The sequence below is a fragment of the Podarcis filfolensis genome (genome assembly GCF_964270895.1).
Source record: "Podarcis filfolensis genome assembly, chromosome: Z".
NCBI lineage: Eukaryota > Metazoa > Chordata > Lepidosauria > Squamata > Lacertidae > Podarcis > Podarcis filfolensis.
In genome coordinates, this window is record NC_139617.1 from 11,274,305 (window position 1) to 11,299,646 (window position 25,342).

Here is a 25,342-nt window from a genome sequence, read left to right on the forward strand (position 1 = left end):
ACGCTTGCAGAAGAGTGTGTAAACAGATTTCCCTGAGAAGCACTAGCCTTTTTGAGGTATTAATGGGAGGGAGATATGATAGCTGTCTTCATATAAAATACCATACGAAGGCAGAAGATGGAGTTAACTTGCTCTCTGGAATCTGTGGGCGGAAATCACAGGGAAGCAAATTGCAGCTAAACGTCAGAGAACTTCCCAATGGTAGCATTTGTTCAATAGTGGAACAGACTGCCCTGGAGGAAGCTGATGGGACCCTCATTCACTGGAGGCATTTAAACAGAGGCCAGAGGATCACCTGCCAGGGATGCACTAGGTGCAAGTTCCCTGTGCTGAGTAGATGATTGGAAGCTGACCTCCAACATCAGTTCCAGTTCTATGATTCTGTAAACCTGTGATCCTTGGTAGATGTTGATGCATTTGAGGCTCTTCTCGGTATACCCCCCTCCATTAGTGTGCTCACTACCACCTCTTCCTTGCCAGTGCTGCTGATGCCCACTTGCTTGCTTCTCTCAATGGTCTCAAACTCTACTATCTCAGAAAATGAAAAACAAACTCATCAAGTGCTTGAAGCAATTCCCTTATGGGCAATGGTTACAACATTTGGGGCTTTCTTTAGTTTAAAGAAAAGGCAAGCGGCATATACTATTATGCATGGCATGAAGAAAGTGTACAGGGAAACATTTTCCTCTGCCATAGCATTAGAATTTTTATGTCTGTACTTTATTATGACGCATATTACGTGTTACCAGGCTCACCTGGCTTCTCTAAGAACAAGTGAAGAAACCAGAGTTGGTAATGAAGGAAGAAAAGAGGGAGCTGAAAACCATTACAAAAGTTTCTCTCAACTTTCTTCAAGCTATAACCAAGAGATATATGTGACCTTTTCCCTTGTCAGTCTTCCCATTTCAGATCCTTATATTATTATATTGTCTAGTAGTTATTTTTGCTTATACTTATCATCAGCTAAGCCATCTTTTCTTTGAAACACACACACACACAGAGAGAGACTTTGACTCAAGGGAGACAGTTGAGTTGTTATTATCTGTTTCAGTCAGAGTACATAGTACAGTACATCTGTTACAAAGGGTGAGAAAGGTGATGTAGAAAGAATAAGCTTGAAATGAATGGACTGATAATGGGGGATGTAAGATAACAAGATGCCACAATGCCAACACTGAAGAAATCAAATGTTCTCCCCCATAATGGAAGTGCAGACTCCATTCATCAAGTGTGCGCCATCTAAAGAAGCCTGAAGTACAATTTCCTTGGATGCATAAAAAACCATTTTCTCAATGAATGTGTCAGCTGTTGATAGAAATATGAGTGAGTGATATTGATTTGAGAGGCACTGACTTAATTTGAATCAAAATTGCACAGTTCACTGCTGCAGGCTACATTAGTGCGGCAGGGCCTATTATTATAGATTCCCCTATGTATAAATAAAATATACTTCTCGATTTAGTCCCAAATGCTGAAGGTTTGTTGACATCTGGTAGTTTTCAGATCTCAAATTTAAGTGGCAAATCTGTGCACATCCTTGAGCCCCTGTGTTTTTTGTACTTAAAAGTAGCTGGTGTGTGTGTGCATTAGCAGCTGTAAGCCCACTCTATAACAGGAATAGGGAACCTATAGTTCTCCAAATGCCAAACTGAAACACAGCTACACTTCAAAATTCACACTTCTCCAAATGTCATTCTTCCAAATAATGGGAACAAAATGTTGTATATTAGAAGTAAGCGTGCATAAAAACACATGCACTAATGAAATTAACATGCCAAAAATTCATTATATTCTGGGGAAAACCCATGTGAGATAAGGGAAACAGCATAAAAAATGTCACGAGTATCAAAAATGTACACTAAAATGCTGGCAAATTCTCACGACGGCTTTTTTTAATTAAAAAAATGCAGACTGATGCAGAAATGTGGAGAACTGGAAACTGGAAAAATGAGAAGCTGAGCGAAAGTGAAATGGATATATTAACCCATCCCTACCATAAGCCCCGCCTCCACAGTCTGCCTGGTTTAAATATGCTATTGCTGTCTCCTCCTTTTTTAGATAGTGCCCTTTCAATAAACTACGTCAAAGTTTGGATCCAAGCTAAAGATATATACACATTTGAATGATACTGCAGTACAAGTCAAAGTGCAAGCAGATAAAGAGGTACTGCTCCAGCAGGAAGGTAAACAGTGTTTCAATGCGCTGCTCTGGTTTCGCCAGAAGCAGCTTAGTCATGCTGGCCACATGACCCGGAAAAACTTTCTGCGGACAAACGCCGGCTCCTTTGCCCTATAGAGTGAGATGAGCGCACAACCCCCGAGTCCTTTGCGACTGGACCTAACGGTCAGGGGTCCCTTTACCTTTACCTTTTACAGTGCAATTGTAATGACCATCCATTTAGAGAAGGAAAAGATAGATTGGGCTGCAAGGAAGTGTTTGGAGTTTCTTAGCTGTGCACAACCTTGACAATTGAGACTCTATAAGGGGGTGCTCCAGTCATGATGCCTTTTTGAATAATGACACTCTATATTTGGTTTCTGACAGGTGTGTGTGTGTGTGTGCATGAAGGTGGGAGAGGAGTCTGCAACATAATGAAAACAATATTTTATGGGAGTCTTTGCTTTTCTCCTCCAGCCTGAAGCTTGTCTTTAGCAGAGTCTTTGGCAAAACAGATGGATGCCCAGAACTGGTGCCAAAGCATTTATTATGTAGCGAGAAACAAGCTCTCCTGCTGACTGCTCTCTTCTGCCGAGAAATGTTGACCGTACGTGCTGAACACCGGGTGACAGGAACAGACTATTTCATGGCTGGGAAGGAAATATCAATCTGGACTTGAGTGGAACAAAGTGGGAAGGCAGTGATTGGAAAAGCTCAGTGGCTGGAAAAGTTGAAAGGGACAGACAGGGGGAAATAATACTAATAATCAGAATACAAGAAGCCAGAAAGGCAAAAGAAATGAGTGCCCATTCTACATTCTGCTAAATATCCAGGCTTCCACCCAATGCATGCAGGCAGGGGCTCTTACTTGGAAGAGATCCATATTCATTCAAGTAATTGGTAAAGGTTCAGCAACAGACTGATGACCCAGGAGCTGTGATTCAGGAGTAGGGCAAGACGTTCAGAACTGGATTCTTGTTCAGTGGATGCTGCCCCCTGATTCCTGGAGGAAGGCCTTTGCCATCCTCTGCTGGGAAGGTCCAAAGGCAGGTCATTGGAGAGAACCGTCATCCATTCTTCCCCCTCCAAAACAATTAAAGCCTCCCTCTCTTCCAACTCAGGTTTCCACAGTTCAGCCACCGCCTTCTTCCTCCTCCTCTGCTAGAACCTGCTAACTCAAGCTTGATCCTGACAGTACTGCGGGGCTCATGGCAACCTGTAAGAGTGACATCCTACAAGGCTATTCAATTATAGGAATCAAGGAAGAGGAAATGACACGGGTAAGTATGGGGATGTTGTTAAATGCCTCCTCCATTTTTTTTCAGTGCAGTTGCAGGATTTGTGCCTCTTGAAGTTGTAAGAGATCTTCCCCCCAAAACCAAACAAGCAGGAAACCGCAAACAAAACCTTTTGGAATTTATTTCCAATGGTGATGATGATGTTATTATTATTTATATGCCACCCATCTGTGTTGCCCCAGCTACTCTGGGCGGCTCTCAACAAAATATTAAAAGCACAATTAAAAAAGCAACCATTAAAAACTTCCCTGTACAGGGCTGCCTTCAGATGTCTTCTAAAAGTCATATAGTCATTTATCTCCTTGACCTCTGCTGAGAGGACGTTCCACAGAGTGGTTCCCTGTAACTTCACTTCTCACAATGGGAGAAGGCCAGAAGACCCTTGGAGCTGGAAATGATGGGCGTGAAGATGCTACTGCAGAACAAAGATGCTAGGAATGAGCAAATTTTAGATTCTTGCTTCTCCAGTCTTAAATTCAGTTCTCCACACTCCTTCTTCCTCTTCTTCTTCTTCTTCTTCTTCTTCTTCTTCTTCTTCTTCTTCTTCTAAAAGTCACAAAAATCCACCAGCATCTTAGTGCAAATATGTCCTAATATTTATTTATTTAGTTTTGACTAGGATATTAGGAAATGAACTGCCAGATGCAGGAGAGGCTATGAGTGTTTGTTTTGAACATTCGGATCACTGATGATGCCCATCTTCCAATTTCCTGAATGCTATTGGAACAAGCATAACCTGGTGCAACAGGCTTATCCTTTCTTTTTGGAAAGTTCACCTGTAGCTGCATAGAGGAAATCCATTCATTTCAACCTTAAAGAAAATTAATGTTAGCTTAAAACCAATGTACCTTGGCCCTTTGGCTGAATCAAAAAAGAGCAGAATATGAGTCCTGGAGATATTGTCTGTTGAAAATGAATGAGATGACTCCTAAAGACCCCATCCTATTACAGTTCAGATCCTGTAGATTCTACAGTTCAGTAATAGGCTCTGTGTGTGTGTGTGTGTGTGTGTGTGTAAATTCTCTGTCTTCAAATGGATAAACCAAATGTTGCTTGAATCATAAAAATAAACCAGCAGAATTTGTACTGGATATATTATTAGCATCCACCACATTGCTAGCAAACAACTTGTAAAGCATATGGTGAGAAATGTCTTGTGCGGAAAACATTTTCGAAAGGATCAACTCATCACATGCCAGGTTTTTTTCCTGCCTTTCTTTTTGCCACCAGACCACCTTTGGTTTTAAAATGGAAGATTAGATTAGTTAACAACTAAGAAGACAGAAAATAAATGCACATTTTACTAAGCAGATCTGATTTTATGCATTGTTGAATATAGGGCACAAAAACTCATGGGTGAAACCTACCAGAGGGCAAAGTCTGGCCCATATAGATAGTGGGGCCTAGGTGTATTCTAGGTGGGGGCCATTTTATCATTATTTTATTTATTAATTAGACTCATCAAAATGTAAGGGATCCTAGGGATCATCTGTCCCTACCCCCTGCAATGCAGGAATCTTTTGCCAAATGTGGGGCTCAAACCCATGACCTTGAGATTAAAAGTCCAATACCCTACTGACTGAGCTATCCTGTCCTTCATCCAAAGATCACAGGGTGGATATCCCGTTGGCCACATGTGCCCCCTCCCCCAGGCCTCTCTACCCTCCCCTTGAGACTCTCCTCGGGGCACATACACTTGCCTCAGGGCCACACCCTTCACTGGTCTTCCTCAAGTGTTTTTACTTGCCTGGAAGTTGTCCTTGAATTGTGATAATGCTTCTTCCTTGCTCAGATGGAGAGGTGTGTGGTATGTATGTGTGTGTGTTTGTGTGTGGAAACCTCTGGGTTTTGTGTAGTTGGAACATAACCTACTATATGAAGGTGTCCCAGCCTTTGTGCCATGCCCAGTTTCTTCTGGGCCTACCAACATTTTCCCTGGTCCTGCTAACTGGCCACTAGAAGGTTGTCAATAAGGAAATGCAGGCTTTAAGCTGGGAGTCAGTCTCACAAACCCAGTCATATTCCATGCACCCTTTCAAAAACTGTACTTGCGTGGAATTTGCTGTCGGGCCCCCAACTGAAGATCCTGATAAAATCTATTTTTGTTTAAGCTTGAAATTGTATGTTCAATGCCTTTAGAACGTTTGGAAGCCGGATGAGGGATGCAGTGGTGGCTGGTATCCATTGGACAGCGGGGAGACTAGCAATAGGTGGAGCCAGAGCCAGTGATAGATGGAGCCAACTCATTCTAGGTTTGTCCCCATCCTTCTCCCTGCTGAGTTCTACAGGGGCAACACTGGCACTAACGGCATGAGAGGTGATGTTTTTGAGGGTTCCTCAGTTGTCGTGCTGCCTCTAGAGATCCGTCAATAACCATCTATCCTCTGGTTCCATCAGGTACTGAAGATGTACCTCTTCACTCAGGCCTTGGGGTCTTCTTGGAGTTGCTGATGATTTAGGTTCCGAGACAGCTTCATCATTGTGACTCAACCCCACATTGCAGGAGCAGGGGAGTTAATATTATTATTTTGGTCTTTTCTGCAGAATTAAAGTCTTTCAGGTCAAGGTTGGGGAGCTCAGCTCAGTCCTGCCCCTTTGATACACTTTTGGCAGGCAGAAGTGGTAATGCTACACCAGCAGAGGAACATCTCCCCTCAACTCCACCCCTCCATCTGATGCAACAAGGGATTGGATTGCTCTGTTTGTGTGACTGCAGCTAATTAAAGAGGTAGGTACAGAGTGCCCAAGGGAAAAAAGACCTTTCTAGAAACCTCCATTCTATCTATGCTAGCTATCCTGTTTCAGGTAGCCAGGTTTCCTCCCTTGTTCTCCAGCGAGAGACAGTGCCATCCCACCTACCCACTTGCACAGCTATTTTCATCCCATCTTTCATCAAGATCATTAAAGTTTGAAAAAAGTGGCCCAGGGGTTAAAAAACAAAAATGTTTTCAGATCATCTCCTGCTCCTAAAAGTCTTGCAGTGGCTGTTACTCTAGAAATATTCAACTCCCCCCTCCATCTCCTTCGTTTCCATAGCAGCTTGACTCTTATTTCTTCAGCATTTGCTTCAGATTGCCCCCACTTCCCACTCTTCCAATCTGCCTCCAGCCCCCTAAAGTGAGATGATATTATATAGTCTTATTAACCTTTTCTTAGATTCGGCACTCTTTTTGCCCACCCACTCCAAATCCCATGTAGCTTCTTTGTGAGAAAATCCCACCTACGTCCTAACGAGATGCATCATCGCATGCTGGAATGTCAAGGCAACATGGGAGAAATAACTTAAATTGCACAAGGAAAATCCAGTTCTTTCTGGATCCTCCTCGACTGTAATAAAACATTCAACGTGGGGGGGAAGAAGGAGGAGAAAAACAGAGAAATCTTGTGATCAGTGGGCACCTACCACTTCCCACTCATGATATGAGAGTGTAGGCAATACTTCATACAATGCATGGTTAAATTGTGGAATTTCCAACTGTAAATAAATAGCGGTTAGCTTTAATAGGTTTATCAATGGCTTCTTGGTGTGGCAGATTAATGGAACTTCCATGCAACAGAACAGGATGCCAAATGATTGTGACAGACAACAGTAGCTGTCTGTCCCAACAGTGGTTGTCCCTCTTTGTTGAGCAATGGAAACAAGGACAAGGAACATCAAGGGGAAGGGCTCAAAGCACTAGCCCCAGAAGCACAGCTATCACACAAACTAGGGTTGCCATATTTTGAAGAGCAAAAAGGAGGACACATTTGCCGACTTCTACTTTTAACTATGGGGCGTGGGTGGCGCTGTGGGTTAAACCACAGAGCCTAGGACTTGCCGATCAGAAAGTTGGCAGTTCGAATCCCCGCAGCGGGTTGAGCTCCCGTTGCTTGGTCCCTGCTCCTGCCAACCTAGCATCTCGAAAGCACGTCAAAGTGCAAATAGATTAATAGGTACTGCTCCGGCGGGAAGGTAAACGGCGTTTCTGTGCACTGCTCTGGTTCGCCAGAAGCGGCTTAGTCATGCTGGCCACATGACCCAGAAGCTGTACGCCGGCTCCCTCGGCCAATAAAGCGAGAGGAGCGCCGCAACCCCAGAGTCAGTTACGACTGGACCTAATGGTCAGGGGTCCCTTTACCTTTACCTTACCGTACATTTAACTATGGATTGCTCCCCTTTTGGGAACAGGCATGCATAGCCACAATGCAGTGAGGAGCAGTTGAAAGCCCTCTTTCAACAGCCCTGTGTTGCTCTTTGCAGAGTCTGCCTGCTTGCCTGCCTCTCCTCTCCCCTGTGTCCCGCCTCAAAAGCAGCCCTGCATCTTGGCCCTGCATTGCTTTGAGTGGGCAGGCCTGCCTTGGGGCAATCTGGAGTTGTCTCAGCCCAATTTGGCCAAAGCTCAAATCTGTCTGAATCTTCCCAATTTGATGAGGGATCTGGGCTTTGCTCAAATCTACTAGACACATATCTAAGCTGTCAAAAGCCAGTGGGAAAATGTATGTTTAGCATCTGAGAAAAAAAGAAAGTGCCAGATACACATCTATGGGGAGGGAATTCCATAATTTGCTGCATGTCACAGCGAATGCCCTCTCCCAGGCTGCCACCCCCAAACGTCTAAGTGTGGCGGAGCTACGAAGAGGGCCACCTCTGCCTATCTTAATACCCAAGGTGGATGGAGGCAGCAACATGAGTGCATTGAATTGCACCAACTGGGCCTGGATTGCAGCCCAACTGTAAGAATGGCATATGCTAAAAGCTGGAAAGAAGAGTGCATCACTGCACAAAAATGACTAGAAAAATTATGTGGCTCTGCCTGGAAGTCTAAAGTGACTGATCATAACAATTTTGGGAAGAAGTCACAACATGATCCAACTTTCTAAGGTTTGTGGGCTAGGGAAAACTTTTTTTAAAAAGCAATCGTGTCTTCCTTTTGGAAAAACTTTATGAAATATTTGTGTTTAAGGCAGTTTTTTATCTCAGTATTTATGAGTCTTTTAAAACTCTCTTTGAACTGTTTCAGAAGATCAATAACAAATTAGAAAAACCCAGGGTTTCTTTTGTATGTAGTGTTTTGTTCTCTGTCCTTAATAAGATCCTCATATTTTTAAAACTTGTGGAGGTCATCTGTAAGGACAGGCTTCTGCTTTCATCAAGCAGCTGCTATCCTTTTTTCTTTAGGGTTATTCTGAAATGGCCTCTTTAAATTTCCCACAGTATTTTTGGGCATGGAAATGAGGTAGGGATGGGAGAGAGAGGAGAAATTCTGCAACAGTTTCTCCAAGGCAGAGATGGGTGAATCTGTCTTTTTTTTTTTTTTTTTTTTTAAAGATAACTTCATATTGCTTTTATATTTCATACAGCAATAGGACAGGAAAAATAGCAGCAACAAAGGATACAGGGGAAAGCAATACTTCTGTAGTGTGTTCCAAGTTACAGTCAGACAAATGGAAGAGTTTTTCCAGGATAATTATGTGCCAATGGAGAATGGCATTCATGTACAAGAGGAGCAGCATATTGTACAAATAAATTAGGGACAAAATTCGGATGTGTGCTGAGTCCTCCTGTCTCTTAATCGCCGAGCCAATTTATCCATGAGAGCAAGTTGCCAGGTTTGTTCATGCCAGTCCTTTGTCACATCTGCTTCTAAGGATCTCCAAAATTCAACTATAGTCAATTTTGCTGCTGTCAAAAGAAATAGGAGGTGCTCCTGGTCTCTGTGGGAAATTGCAGTCAAACATAACTATGTATGATTGCCAGTTAGTGCATGAAGGGGTTAAGACAATAGAGCTGGAGTCCTAGACTCAGCTAGGTCATGCCCTGTCTTTTCCAATGAGAGGAAGTGAAGCCTTCTCTTCCTGTTCTCACTCCCTCTACACCATTTAACTGACCAAGGAATACATGCCTAAAGCAAGTTCCGAGCTTAGAACATGTGTTTGAAGCTGTCTTCCTGTATTTTCTGCCCAAGAGCATTCTGTCGGTGTTCTCCTTGCTACTGCTTGGATAAATGCATGAACCTGACCTTTGGAACATTTTGTAAGTAAAATATTTAAAAAGTGTGTGGTCTTTTCATTGCAAGAAGGGTAGAAAGAGGGGAGCACTTTGCAAAGAGACTAAATGGGACAAAAGGTTTAACAGCCTACATTCCTAAGGCTTCACTGTGCTGCTTGACTTTGTGAGGTTAAACTCTGCTACTGAGGACTCTCTCCTGTGGGAGAGTCTGCTTAGTCCTGCATTTTGAATCCAGGCACGCAGCCAATTATTTTGTTATTCACCCCACACACGTGGGTCACAGGGATTCATATTTTTCCTCCCACGGTCTACTCCTACTCTTGTTCCTGATCTTTATTCCCCCATTGTTCATAATGTAGATATTCACTCACCCCTTCTTTCCTGGCAGGGAAAGGCGATGCAATTTTGTGTTTCACCTCAGGTGCAAAAATGTCTTGGGCCAGCCCTGCTGCTACCTCAGTTCATGTCTGCACAGCCCACAAACCTGATATATACCTTACTTTGCTGTGTCATTTCTTCCGCTTTTTGACTCAGAGGAACGGTGGCTGCATTCACAGTTGGCTCTGCCTGCCACTGGTTGCCAGCTATTAATATGTTTGTCATAAGTATTTGAAACCTGTGAAAATGCCAGGTTTCACAGTGACTCAGAGCAAAGATGCAATTGGACTTAGCAATGAGAGCGATCACCTTGAATATCCTCTGGCACCAAAGCACCTGTCTTCTTCAGCCCAAGTAAGTCGTGTCCATTTCCATTAGGTTCACCAGATTCACAGGAAGCTGTTTCATATTGAATCAGACCATTGGTCCATCTTGCTCAGTATTGTCTACCTTGAATGGCAATGGCTCTCCAGGCTTTTGGGTAGGGCTCTCTCCTAGTTGCCTTATGCTGAGTCAGACAAGTGGTCTATTTAACTCAGTATTGTCTACGCTGACTGGAGTGATTTCATTTCTAGCCTACCTGGAGGTGCTGGGGATTGAACCTGTGACCTTCTGCATGCAAGGCAGATGTTCTACCACTGAGCCACAGGGCTTCCCCTCACTCTTCCTTCAAAAGTGTCCTGTTGGTGTCTGCTCTGCCGGTAGTTTTCCATGAGAGACCTCTTTTGTTATGACCCCATTACCCTTTCACATGCTTCTGTGGTACTTACCTACATTTTATACATAATGTAATTAGTTCATAGAACTTTTTTTTAACAGCTATTTCCCCATCTAGAACTGGTGAAAAACATCCCCGACTACCACTGCACTCTGAAGATCCTGGCACAATAAGATTCTAAAGCCATGTGAACATTCGCCTGTTGGTGAGTAACGGTTGTGAAGCGCTACAGATTTTATCAATGCAAAGGGCATTTTCAAAGCTGAAGTGGTATTCAACGAGACCTTTCCTCCCACAGCATCTGATGTTGTTTGCCCTTAATTGCATCTCTTATGCACGCCAGCCTCTTATTTATGACAACAGGATGATAATCAACATAAAAAGCCATTGAGCTAATACTAAGTGTGCTGAATATAACCCAAGGCAGGGAAGGAGACAAGTGGATCAAGAAGCAGCTCCTGCTCCTATGACATCTGGCAAATGCAAGAGATTAATTCTCCATGTCTTTAGGCTCTCGAAGAGTGCTATAGATGAAGAAATGGCTGGTGCTTATTGATAAGACATCTGCTAACTTTTGTTTCCTGGGGAGTATGCTGGAATGAATGAAGCGAAGAAGCTGTCTCAGCTGCAATTACCTGGATGATTTTTGGTTTGGTTTGTTTAAGTGGAGAGGAGAACAGGAATGATTTCAGCCTAGCAAGGTGCTTCTGCAATCGTAACTCCACAATTCTTACAGAGCTGGTAAACCGTTCATCTGATATACCAGTAGGAAACTCATTCATCCAAGTACCTATCCTTCTGTAGCATCTCAGGTTAGGTTCAATCTCCAGCATCTTCACGCATGTCTTGGGAGAGACTCCTGCCTAAAATCCTGCACAGCCACTGCCAATCAGTGTGTACATACTGAGCTAGATGGGTCAATAGTCTCAGTATAGGGCAGCTCCCTGTGTTTCTAAGTCATCACTTAAATCTTGGCTGTGAAAAATGCTCAGGTGAACAGCTAGGTTTTTTGCATGCACCAGAACATTGTCACAGATGGAGCCCATTGTACCTTAGCGGGAGGTGGCTCTGGAGGCTGGACAGAACAGGACTGCCCCCTGGTCATTAGAAGATGTACCTGCACAGGTGCTGGAACAACCTTATTTGCAGATCTCAGTGGATGAACTGGACTATAGGGGAGAAGACAGTTGATGAATTAAGAGGGCCCCAAGTTGTATAAGGCTTTAGATGTCAGTAGCAACACCCCAAATTAGGCTTGGTAGCAAATGGGCAGCTTAGAGACTTGGGAATCTCTGCCAAAACTCCATTGTTTTTTAATTTACCACAAAGCAGGCATATTTATTTATGTAAATTGAAGCTAATGGCAATAGATGGGCTTCTCTTAATGTTGACAAGGTACACCTAAGTGGGAAGACAGACCTAATTTCATTTCCACTGGACAGCAATATTTATGAATTTTAATGGTTTTGTGTCAAAAGTTTGATACACAAATTATGAGAGTGTTACTTAAACAAGGCCACATTTTTAATTAAGCAGGAACCTGAAACCAGCAAGCTAGCTGAGCAATTTGCAAAAGAAAAAAAAGAAAGAAAAAATGTGATAAGGGAAATATTTTACCATTGGGATTTAATAGCTACTTTTTCTGTTTTGTTTATTGCTTTGTCAAGTTAGTTTTACACCTAGCAGAAGGTTATATGCAATTTTATGGAAAATGTGTTTCTATATTTCATTTTTAAAAAAAAATTAGTTAGTTCCCTAATGCACAAGAAAATAAATTATAGGAGTGAGTGAACTGGAAATATCTGCAAATTAAAGAGAAAGTGGAAAATAGCTCCTTTTATTACTTGATTAGATTATATTGGAGTTTGTCCCTTTTTATATGTAGATTTGTGCTTTTTTATTTCTGGTGCACATTTAGATTCAAATTAATTGTGTTAAGTAGGATTCAATTCTAGTCTCTTAGTGTTAATTCCATGTTTATTGCCTGTTACATTCTCATATTAAGCTTGATCATTGTAGGTGCGAAAGTGGGACCTTTTTTCTTTTTCTTTTCTTTTTTCCTTTTGCCAATCTTGTAAGCCAACCTTGACTTGTCTGACTTTGTAAGGGAGTGGGTGGGATACTTTTTTATAATAAGGGCTCAGAGGCAGATCTACTAGGAAACTAATAAAGCTTCAGGACTCTTAATCCCAGAGGGGCCCAGAAGTGAATTTATTCATGTATGTATACAGTGGAACCTCGTGTTATGTACTGTCCTCCTTGTGAACACTGCGGGTTACAAGCTCCGCTAACCCGGAAGTAGATGCCCCTTGTTGCGAACTTTGCTCTGGGATGCGAGCGGAAGTCGTGCCCCGGCGGTGCGGCAGCAGCGGAAGGCACCATTAGCAAAAGCGTGCCTCGGGTTATGAACAGACCTCCAGAACGGATTAAGTTCATAACCGGAGGTACCACTGTATAACATTTCCTTAATTTTCACTCCCCTTCATAACTTGGAAAATATAGGGCATAGGAAATATTTATTCACACCAGTGACTTCGACATGTGAGATAATCCAGTACAGCAATTTTGATCAAAATCAGAGGTATAAAGTTAAAGGTAAAGGGACCCCTGACCATTAGGTCCAGTCGTGACCGAATCTGGGGCTGCGGCGCTCATCTTGCTTTATTGGCCGAGGGAGCCGGCGTACAGCTTCCGGGTCATGTGGCCAAACCGCTTCTGGCGAACCAGAGCAGCACACGGAAATGCCATTTACCTTCCTGACAGAGCGGTACCTATTTATCTACTTGCACTTTGAAGTGCTTTTGAACTGCTAGGTTGGCAGGAGCAGTGACCGACCAATGGGAGCTCACCCCGTCGCAGGGATTTGAACCGCCGACCTTCTGATCGGCAAGTCCTAGGCTCTGTGGTTTAACCCACAGTGCCACCTGCGTCCCAATTGGAGGTATAATAGTTGGAGGTATAAATAAAATGTGGTGATCTCTTGTGGAACAACCCCAGAAGAAGGCAACAGTGATTACCCAGATCAGGCCCCCAGAACAGTTCAAGCTTCAGGTCCCCCAAAATGCAGATCTGCATTCCTTCAGGGGGAATCTCTCAGGGATGCATAGGAGGGTGGGTTGGGGCTGTAGATGAGACCTGAGCTGACAGTGCACCACCCATTTTCTTTAAGCTATTCTCTTTTTCTCACAAACTTTGCTTACCAGTTTCTCCCCCCCCTTCTTCTCCTTCATTGAATTTATATACCGCCCTATACCCAGAGGTCTCAGCGCAGTTCACATAAAAGGATCACAGTATATAAAATAAAAATAAAAGTAATAACCCAATAATACCGTCCCACCAAAAGAACCACATTTTAAAAGGGTATGGGATGTTGATCAAGTCAACCAAAGGCCTGGTTAAAAAGGAACTTCCTTGGGGAGAGCATTCTTTATCCCCTTCTCTCCCACTTTCCTCTTGTATCATCCCCCCTTACTCCCTCTCTTCCCTACTTTTCTCTTTCATGTTACTTCTCCCCTTATTTCTCTTTCCCCATTTCCCTGTTAGATAACCCCCGCCATGAGCACAGCAATGCAGCAATCATAGAACCATCATAGAATTGTAGAGTTGGAAGAGGGTCCTGAAGGTCCTCTAGTCCAACCCTGTGTAATGTAGGGATCTTTCTACCCAACATGGGGCTCGAACCCATGGCCCTGAGATTAAGAGCCTCATGCTCTTCCCTGATGTGAGCAGGGAAGCTTGCAAGATGGACCCATTGATGCCACTGGCCAGCAGTTCCCCTTCACTGCAGTGAGGGCCCTTGCAGTCAGACTCTGACATCTTGCACAATTAGTGCCCTGATTCACTCGCAGAGTTTTGTCCTTTGAGGGCAGCTCCCTGCACTGGAGTACTAGCCTACCTGTGTAATTGTCAGCCAGCTATTGAGGACCATTTTTTGCTGACTTCAGGCCCTATAAAGCCCAGCTTTTGGAGCTTGCTTCTCTGAGTAAGTTGATTCTGGTGCGAGTACATTGAACGGTCGCTTTAGAACCATCACATCTCAGCTTTTTCAGCCAAGATATGAATGAGCCTCCTGCATCTGCACCCAGCTACCTTGCTCCTCACCTGGTGTAAATGGGGAAACAAGCCAAGTAGCTCCAGTAAACTATGCCTCCCCATTACACCTGGAAACTATGGCAAAATAAGACAGAAAGGCAAAGATGTTAGGTCAACTTTATATCATAGCTGTCAACGTTTCCCTTTTTTAAAAGGGAAATTCCCTTATTCTGAATAGGATTCCTCGCAAGAAAAGGGAAAAGTTGACAGCTATGCTTTATATCCTAGCTTATTCACAAGTCGTCATTTCCTGGTTCAGATGTGACAAGAAGCTATCAGCTGTGGCTTCCTGGGTGGTTTGCAGCACACACAAAGGAAGAAGTGGCTGTATGCAGATGCATGAAGCTCATTCATATCTTGACTTACTAAGCAGAGATGTGATCATTCAAGTACAGCTGTTGCTTCTAGTCCCTCTGATTGCTTCCTAGGTATCAAGGATTGATGCTTAGACCTTGGGCTGCTTTACATAGGACACCTGCTTCTGACCCACTTGGATGGACAGCCTGTCTTTCCTGGGCCCTGACCTCTGCCAAGGCCTGATGAACCTTAACTTCTGGAAATTAAGCTAAGGTTGAAATCAAGCTTTGTGTCTTATGACTCTTATGGAAATGCAGGCTAGGCAATTGCAGTTTATGTATAGGAAATTTTTTAATTTTTAATACATTATTCTGTTTTTGTATATGCTAGAAGCTGCCCAGAGTGTCTGGGGCAAAAGCAGGTCTCCCTGTTGCCCAAGGCAAGAAGCACACTTGATCAGAAGCTTCTATAAATGTCATGGAATATTATGTGACCTTTTCGTTGGGGCTGAAGGGCTGCAGCTCAGTGACAGAGCGTCTTTCTTGCCTGCAGAAGGTCCCAGGTTCAATCCCTGGCATCTACAGTTGGTGCCTGCATCTGCAGAACTACAACCAGTCCCTGTATACAATCCTGAACTCAATGGACCAGTATAAGGCAGCTTCCTGTGCTCCTATGATCTGGTCTATTGGTGGAACAAAACACCATAACTTACTTATTTTTAGCCCTCTTCTTGGGCCAGAGCTGGACAGTAGAGCACAGGATAGCATCTCTCTGGTCACAAGTTTCCTCAGTGTGCACTGGAAGCTGGATCCAGTGAATGCAGAAGGCCACTGGGTCTGGGCCTTCCCCCCTGCACCTAGTTTGCATCCAGATAGTCATCAGGAGAAACTCGATTTAGTGGTAGGACAGGCGGTTTGCCTGCAGAAGGTCCCAAGTTTGATCCACAGCATCTTGAAATAAGGCAGGGAAAGAACTCTGCCTGAAACGGGAAAACATGATGAGTTGCTACCAGCGAGTGTAGGCAGCTGGCAGTTTCCTAGGTTCCCAGTCCTGTGAAGAGACCCTTGTCAGAACTGACATGAGTTGGAAGTCAAAACAAGAAATATATGACTAGCATACTCTGAGCATACTCACCAACCAAGAATGCCACTTTTAAATATGACCATGCAAGGCATGTCACCCTCAATCAAAATGTTCGGCTTGATGATTGTGAAGTTTAATAGCTAGATTAAGCCAATTAATTTCCCCCCCTCTGTTGAGTTAGTCAGTAGGGAATATTTTTTAATCAGTGTGTCTGAGAATTAAGGGCATGTTTGTTTACTTAGTTTGGGTTCTGATATGTTATCTCAACTGGGATTTTTATTTTTATTTTTTAAAGAGAGAGCTTTCCATCATATGATGAGAGCTAGCTTTTGTTTATCAACTTTTATGCTCTTTCCCTTCTTTCATCATCTGGAAGAGGCACCTGTAGGGATCTTTCATTACTATACAGATGTATTTAAATGCAATTGACCAGCTAAATTCTTTGATTGATGGACAGTCTTACTGTATAGTCAAGGATTGCCTATTTGCAAACTAGTCAATTGGAAATAAATGGTTTTTTGTTTTTTTAAATATGTGTGGAGTCTTTGCACAGGGTGATTGCAACCAATATCACTTCTGGGACAGAGTGAATTTAACTCCCCATATGATCTTATTTGAAAACATTCAGCGTCCCTGTTGGGTCGAGTTGAGTCTCTTGCAGGCGCCATCCTAATTTTCCTGTCACTGAGCTGAAGCTTTGATTGAGGGTGACATCCCTTTCCAAGGACAACTTTAAAAGTGACATTCTTGGATGGCAATTGCCAGTCACCAGCTCAGAGTATGCTAGTCATATATTCAGCAGAGCTGTGGGGCTTTGACTCCCAACTCATTTCACTTCTGACAAATACTTTACAAGGGAATTATTTGCAGGGGTACGACGCGTGATGGACTTGAACTGGTGTCAAGGAGATTGCATTAAAGCTGGCTATACCCTTCTGCTGCAATCATGCTGACCTTACTGAGTATAATGATTCAACCCATATGCTTCAAATCCTTGCATAATTCTGTGTGTGTGTGTGTGTGTGTGTGTGTGTGTGTGTGTGTGGGAGTGTTTTCTCATGTAAAAGAAATAGGGAAAGGTCGATCACCAATAAACATCTGAGGTCACAGAAACTAATTTCAGTTTATGAAGACAAAAAACAAGCTCAGCCAGTTCCTTTCTGTTCCCAGCACACATGCACAACAGGGAAAGCTGCATGTGCCATGCCACCCTCCAGGGCTGATTTGCACTTTGATGTATTTATTATGCATGTGTATTATATGTGAAGAGATGCAAGTGCCATCTTCAAACACTTTGCATTTAGTTCAGAAGCTAATTAGCTCTGAGAATCTGTGTTTAAAAATAATTAGTTAGAGTTGCTTCAAATGTCTGATTGACCAATATGCGCCCCCCCTCAAATAACCCATGCTCACAATTCAGCAGAGTTCAAGGGATTGCAGTTCAGCTCAGAGCTCAATCCTGTATTGCACTGGCAGGCAGCAGACTAATATTAGGGAGCCCATCTTTAAAGGTTCAGTGAGGAGCCTGAAGCTTAGTGCTTGGAACCTAGCCTGGTGATCAGCCCTGGACTGTGTGTACCAAGGCCCCAGAGATCTCTTCAGGCATAACAGGGGAAATGCTGGCCTCTGAGATTAACCCAACCCGTCTCTTGGAGCACTGGGCTTTGGGAGGTACTAGATGCAGGGCAGTAGTTCCTGTTCTGGGAGTGGGTGGTACAGAGAAGGGGGCATGGCAGGAGTATTTTTACATGCTGAAATATTTTTGCAGCAGGTTCAGATTATAAATTATGTTGTTCTTTGTGCTTTAGGAATGCTGGAAAGAGATTATGAACCTGCTTCATAGGCAAAGAAGTTCAGGTTTGTGATGTACCATGATTCAGCCTGAGATCCTTGAGGTCATTGTGCAGGCACCCCTAATAAGAAGCCGCTTAAGTCTGCATGAGGAGAGGAGGAGAAATAGACAGCATAGTTCATTCTGGCTACAGCGTGGTTCCACCACTCCGCAAAGTCAGTCTCTTGCTTTCTCCTGAACTGGCTGGGTTATAAGGTCAGCCACAATTACTTGACTGGGCAGCAACCTATCTGCTCTTGTGTGCAGCGCATCAGCATTCCTACCTGCTGCTGGCATACTGGCTAAAATTTATTAACAGTAAAGGCTGGTTCATTGGGGCAACTCAGTTCAGAGACTGGCACTGTCAGTTGGCCTTTTCACTTTAGTCTCTGTGTTGCCCTCTGCAGGGAGGAGGATGACTCTGTTGCCACCTACTTTAGGGCTCCCTGTCTTCTGCCCGAACAGTCCCAATGGGCACCGACAACCACATTTAATTAAGATAAATTAACTGGAAAAGCATCCACTTACTTTGTGCACCGTGTCAACGTAGAACACAAGCTGCCTTGTAGGCAACCATGGCAGCCTCATTATTCTTAAACCTTAACTGTTTTTTTAGGTCTGACCTTTGCATTCTGGAAAAAAAAATTTTGTTTGGTTTTATTTCTTTTAAAAAATGGATTTGGCTCATCTCTATGTGTACCAACAGAGCCCAGAAGGAATGATAAGGCAGTCTGAAATAATCGTATAGTTTACATGCAATTGCACACGAAAGAGAGAAAGGTCACCGCTGCATCTTAATTCGATATTCGGAGAAAATAAGTGTGGGGTTTCCATAGCACTGATGAATGCACATCACACAGGGTTGACTTACAAATCCCCTCTGCCATGTGAAAAGATACAAGATTGCACACTCCCCCTCCCTGACTTCCAAAAATGAGGAAAAGGCAATGCATACTGAGAGTTCTGAAAACATAAAGAGGGAGTAGATCATCGCTTTCGGCAGAAAAACAACTACTAGAAAATGGAAAAGGCTGTGGCAGAGGAAACCTATTCATTTTCTCATAATTCTATGAAACGGGTTACCCAGAGAAATTAACTGGCAGTAGGTTCAGGCTAGACATGAGGAAGTGCTGCTCTAGACAACGCAAAATTAAATCACAGGCTTCATTAGCAGGAGATGTGGTGATGGGCACAGATGGCGTTTTGCTGCTTTAAAGAAGGCCGAAATCAGGGGTAGGAAATTGCAGACCCACTTGCAGCACCCCCACCCCCCACCCCAGGGGGCAAAGTCCCAAGAGCAGCCCCAGATGTAAACAAACTTGATAATATAATGTTACAGGATTTAAAACTGGCCACAGCTTTATTGATTACGATGTAGGTAGGCTTTTGCTCAGGCACTGGGTATATATCCATTTTCAGCCTCCTGATGGAGCGCTGATGTCATGCCTGGGATATGGACCACGCCAAGATGCTCTTCTGATGTTCCTTTGTGAACCTCCCTGAGATCTTCAGATGAAGGGTGGTATACAAATTTAACAATAATAAATAATGTTGAATAGTCATGCCTACCCTTTTCTCTCTTCCCTCCCTTCCTCTCTCCTTTCACCCCATCCCTCCTTTTCTCCTCCTAGACTGGAGTTGGGTCTTTTATGTAGAAGGGCATTTGTCTGCTTCTTGCTCTTCTATCCCCCCCATTCTCCCCCGTTTTCTTTTTTAAATAAATTGCATTGCCATGTACTTCGGACTTCTTAGTGCTGTCTCATCATAGCGCTCTCTCTCTCTCTCTCTCTCTCTCTCTCTCTCTCTCTCTCTTTTTATGGGAGGTGCCCAAACAGTAGAAGGTTGAAAGCAAATCAGAAGAAAAACAAAAAACAACAACACATTTCATCAGATGTGTCCCCATACTCAGCCACCGTATCCCATCCATTAGAAACTACACTAGCATAATTAAATACAAAAGACACACACAGAGAGAAAGAGAAACCAGTAGAGAGAAGTGCAATGAAACAAAACCAATAATAATAACAACAGTAATAGCCAGACTAGGGTGCATAAAATAGAGGACACCACAGAAAGAAAGAAAAATGAGAGGAAAAGAGAATGAAGGAAAGGAGAAAAGAGAGAGGGGGAAACACACATACTCTCTGTCTGTGTATAGTGCAGAGTCATATAGTTGAAAATAGGTTGTACAGGGGGATCTTATCTCCAGCCAGTTCATTCCGGTAGCTTATTTTTTTAAAAGGTTCACTAAAGAAAATTGGCCAGTAACAGATAAATTGCATGAAAAGGACAATAGAGACTTTAAAAATGAATGGGAATCTTTTACAATTTATTTACAAAAACGACTTAAAGAATTGGACTCACTGGCAGGTTTTGAATAAACACCCACAATTTTATTTAATTAAAACATGGAGGAAGGTAATGTAATGACATTTTATGTACATTAACATGCGGAAGATAACAATTTTTGTAACAAACCAGAAAGGAAGAAATGAGGGAAGTCACCAGGGGCAGGGGGGGGGGGTGGGGAGAGAGAATGAAAAATGTAAAATTGGACAATTGTTATTTGTAATTTGTTATAAAAGAGGAAATTTAATAAAATATTGAAAGAAAGAAAGAAAGAAAGAAAGAAAGAAAGAAAGAAAGAAAGAAAGAAAACTGGCCAGTGAGGTGATCCATTGCTCTCATAAGCACCCTTAACAAACTACAATTCACAGAAGGCCGCCAATTTCTGGTTCGCCTCAGGTGCCAAAATATATGAGCCTTTGTAGCATTCAAATAATGCAGCATTCCAAAGGGTGACCCTCCTGCATTCTGGAATGGTAGATCCCAGTGGAATCACAGCTCTGGTTGTGTGGCTCTTGATTCCCCTGTTCTAAACTGCAGTGGACAAGGCTGTCTGCTGTCATCACGGCTCTGACGATCAGTACTGTAACTCCCACCTATTGTGCCAATTCATCAGGGTGGCTTTGAAGCATTGCAATCTGCCTTTATATTCCAGGCTTTCCTGAATACTGAATTTTAAATAACAGCAAAACTGGAGGCTGTTGCAAATCAGGTACAAATCACACACTGAATATTCAGAGCTTTCTGATTTGTTGCTTGGGGTGTCAGAATTAATTAGTTATTGAGGAAATGAGAGCTGCCACCATCAGAACAAGGTTCGGGTTTTTCATCAAGTTTTTAGATTTCGGCAAAAAACACATACTTTACCCCTACAATGAAAACAGAAAACAGCTTAATTATTCCCATTACATCCTCCAATCACCTCTGTCATGCTCCTTTTGATTCAGTGACTTGCCAGGATTTACCCATTGGCACAATAGATATTTTTAGGCACATTGTGAATTTTTTGACTAGCTCACTGGCGCATACAAATTATCCATTTAAGCATTGATTTGAAAATAATAATATAGAGCGCCTCAGCAGTGTGTCAGGAAGGCATCAAATGGAGTTGTTCTGTAATTGTAGGCAACAGTTTACAGTGTTGAAGTAGTGGAGGGGAGAGATCATTTTAAGTTTCAAATGATCCTAGGGTGGTTGAAGCTAGGAGAATTGATGAAGCAGCTTCACCATTCTGACGAAAGAACCTCATGACCTCCAGATCCCTTTCCCCTATCAATTATGGCAGGTGGTAATAGGGCTCTTTCTGCAGTGGTGCTTGCCCCATTGAATGACTTCCCAGTTGAGCTTTGACAGGCACCAACACCAGTGCAAACATGGCTTTTTGAAAGAAGTATTGCTGGCCAATCTTTTAAGCAATGCATCTCCCATTGGGCTAGTACAGTTCCATCAGGGCACTAATAACCTTAACATCACCTTTGACCTCAGCCTAGACCAATCCACACAAGAGGTTCCATTTCTGCATGCTGCTCTGCCACTCCCTAATGGATATGTAAGCCAGGGGTAGCCAATGGAGAGGTGCAACGGTGCGTGCCTGGCCTCCTATAAGTGGCATTGCTGTGCTGATACTGGAAGGGGAGGAGAGGTTGGTACATGCTTACTTTCCCACCACTTTCCCCTCTTGGCAAATGCGCTGATACTACTGCCAAGAGTCCACAAGCCTTACCAACCTTCCTCTCCAGCCACCCTGATATAAGTACCACCTGATACTGGAAACCCACTTACATGCTTCACTCCACTTTCAGCTTTCACCTAGGAGGACACAAAAAGCATTGTCTTCAAACAAGCCCTACAATACCATCACATCTGTTCAGGTTCATCATACAGAGACTCACAACTCAGGAATTTGCACCAGGCATTCCTCAGACTATGACACCTACCCAATGATGTGAGAGGTTGGGGAAGCAGATATAATCAAGGTCAGGCCGGTGTCAAAGAATAATCCACTACAGGACAACTCAATATGTGAAAATGACAGAACACCACTTCTCGTCACTTAACAGCTCCCAGCTGAAGCCACTCAAATTTGTCACCAGTTACTAACAGCCCTTAGTGGACAATTATACTTCTCTCACACAAGCCTTGGGTACTGGCCTGTACTTGCCCCCAGACAGCCCCTTCCCAACCTAAAACAGCTACTCACCCGAAACAATAGGCCACATAACTGAGACATAGACACAGGCCTCAGATGCCAACCCTATCTTCATGCACAGTTTTGAAACATCTAATAATGTCTTCTACAACAGTCAGTCAGGGCTGAGTCTGTTCAGGGTGCTTAAACTCCACGAGTTGTCCAGGAATGCCTGCCTCATGTTAGTGTCAGGTCTACCTATGAAGCTTCCCTCTCCACATGAGCCTCTGTGGCCTTGGGAGGGAATGGATTGGGTCCAGGGCCTCTGATTTTGTCACCAGAAACAAACTCTATGTAGGTCTAGCTGTGGGTTTGCAGAAAGCTGGGTTCATTTGAATCAAGCAACAATATCAGGATATAGCTTTTTTTTTCTTGTTTCCATGGAAATTGGGGCAGGGGAGGTCTTTTCTCTTTTAATTTTGTCAGCTTTCTGAGTTCAATTACAAGCCAAAATAGCACCATGCAATTATGGCAGTAATGTATTCTTATACTTACATTCAATTTTAATTACAGAGCTATTTTGACAAATCCATCAAGTATGTGTAAAAAAAAACACACCAGAAAAAAACAACCATGTATCACAAAACCATTGCACAAAAATAAAACTCAAATCCCCAAACAACTGTTACATTTCTTTTGGCAACAGTTGTTAAGGTTGCTTGAGAAGACTGAGAAGTAACATAATATGCTAGGAGCACGGAGTTACTTGTATTTTTAATAAAATGAACTTGTGTGTGAGTGTGCAATAAGAACTTCAGAGGGCTGATGTTGAGAGAGGACATGGCAAGCTACATAAAGGGGACCCGAACAGCCTCTATCAGCAGCCATACTACCAGGTTACATCAAAGGCTGAAGTGAGACAGAGAGGCTTCCTCCATTAGCCTGGCTGGGAGCAGGTTTTGTTTGGCACCTCCTAGGACTAGGTGAACACGTCAATTTCAGTGTCTCCCATTTCTCATTTTTCCAAAACAGATGACATGTGAAATGCATGATTGCATTCCATGTATCTGGTTCTGCTCCATTAAACAGCAGTTGTTGTGTGGGAAATACTGTTAAAGACTAGAAGTGCAGAGAGTAACGCCAGCATTGTAACCTGTTGAGGGAGCTTATAATGGAGGCCTGGTAAGAAATCTTTACAAATAATGTAAATGAATAAATTAGGACATGCAGATTTTATGCAAATCTGTGTCATCTTTGTTGTTGATGATGTGTTTCCTCTCTTTTGGTAATTTGTAAGAGGACAATGATTTGTACTCAGACAATGTTTCACCTTCCTCATTTATAACACATATCAGAGACCCATCCCCAAAATCTTGGAACTGGTCCCTGAACAGACTCCAAATACCTTTTGTTACTTGAAGGGCAACATCAGCAACAGCTTTCAAACATCTGTGCCAGCATAGAAGAGTGGGCTGGGCTGCCTGGCCCTTCTCCATAAAAATCTTAGCAGTCCCTGAAGGAATAAAATATGAAGCTTTTAAAAGAACCACTATAAACCCAAGAGCAAGGCTGACTGGAGTAATAGCTGTATATCTCCAGACTGCAGGGAAGGCTGGTACCCTGTGACTCAGGAGGACGTTTTGGGAGCTAACTACTAAATCATGGATGAGCCTAAAAGGAAATACACACACACACACGAGAAAATGACAGTGAAGCCATACAGGCCAAACAAATGTCCCAAAGTAGCACTATAATGTGGGATGAGAGAGCAGGGCCACTTCCAAAATTCATAATTATTTTCAAATATTCTGCTTGAAACAAGAGGGCCCATACCTGCCCCCGGGGACACAGACACACAGGGGAAGCAAGGTGTGATTTGTCATGTCCATGGATATGACTGCTCGTTTCCTGATATGATTTGCATTATTACAGTGGCTGTAAAATGTGGCTATTTCCCATAGCAAAGCTGGCTGTACAATTTTCAGGATTCTGACTCCTACTGAAAGAACAGAAGAAAACACTGCAGTGTTACAACTTTTCCAGATTCTCCAAGTGGCCCTATTTTCCAGGGACATCCCTGATTTAGAGACGCCATCTGGGTTTCTGCTTTGATCCCACAATATCCCACATTTCCTTAGGATGTCCACATTTTCATTGGAGAAATGTCGGAGGGTATGGAGTTACCCAACCCCCAAGCAATCCTGTATAGGGAAGGTTTTTTTTTTAATCTTTCATGTTTTATTCTGTTTTTATATAAGTTGGAAGCTGCCCAGAGTGGCTGGGGCAACCCAGTCAAGATGGTTGGGGTATAAATAGTGAAATTATCATTATGGAATGGGACGTTCCCTATTTTCATCAGAGAACAGGGTATGCTGTTCTATGCCCTCAAAGGTGGAGAATGTGGTCTACAGTAGGGAAAGGCGAACTCTGCTTTAAATATGTTGTGCTGCATAATTTGAGGAATATCCAAGTGGCAGGCAATGCAAAAGACAGAATTAGAGAAATGTCGCCCACACATTGTATAAACATAAAAGGAGACACACAGGGAGATAAGAGGTGGAGAGGCAGGTCCAACCTTGCCAGGTTGGAGGGGGAAAGTGCTGAGCCCGGGGGGGGGGGGTGAGCATGATTTGCCATTCCCTTATCTACTACCCAAGACAATTGCCTCAGTATGCAGAATGGCATCTGCACTGGCCTGCACAGATTGTAAAGTACAGAGTCCAACAAGGTGTGCAACCTTACCCTTTTAATTCCACAAACCTCTGAAGGGCTTCTTGCAAAATGGCTATGTAGGAGGCAATCCTAGAGCAAGATTCACTGGGATGAGCAGCTTTGGACGCAGTGGCTCAGACAGCTGATTCCTGTCACAGCTGGGCTCAGCTGGACTCAGTCCCCAATCCTAGCTCAGCCAAAGATGCACCAGTGCAACTTGTTCATCCCAGCTCAGCTGGCTGAGCTGTGGCCAGTGTAAGTCCCCCAAAAGGGGTGTGGAGAAGGTGGGACCAATAGTGGGGAATATAGGGTG

At 43.3% G+C, this 25,342-nt stretch overlaps 2 long non-coding RNA genes across 4 annotated transcripts in view; one reads left to right on the forward strand and one right to left on the reverse strand.

The window, feature by feature from the left end:
* Positions 1 to 25,342, reverse strand: part of LOC310754188 — a 258,587-nt gene that overhangs the window by 45,754 nt on the left and 187,491 nt on the right. The window lies entirely within an intron of this gene.
* LOC310754182 lies at positions 484 to 12,297 on the forward strand. 3 transcript variants are annotated; one of them, XR_014543662.1, is made up of 4 exons: positions 484 to 1,026; positions 2,635 to 3,437; positions 10,658 to 10,745; positions 10,839 to 12,297. It is a non-coding gene; the product is annotated as an uncharacterized lncRNA (long non-coding RNA). The 3 variants fall into 3 exon arrangements; XR_014543661.1 differs by having other exon boundaries at positions 10,658 to 12,297; XR_014543663.1 differs by lacking the exons at positions 10,658 to 10,745; positions 10,839 to 12,297 and adding an exon at positions 3,773 to 3,898 and having other exon boundaries at positions 747 to 1,026.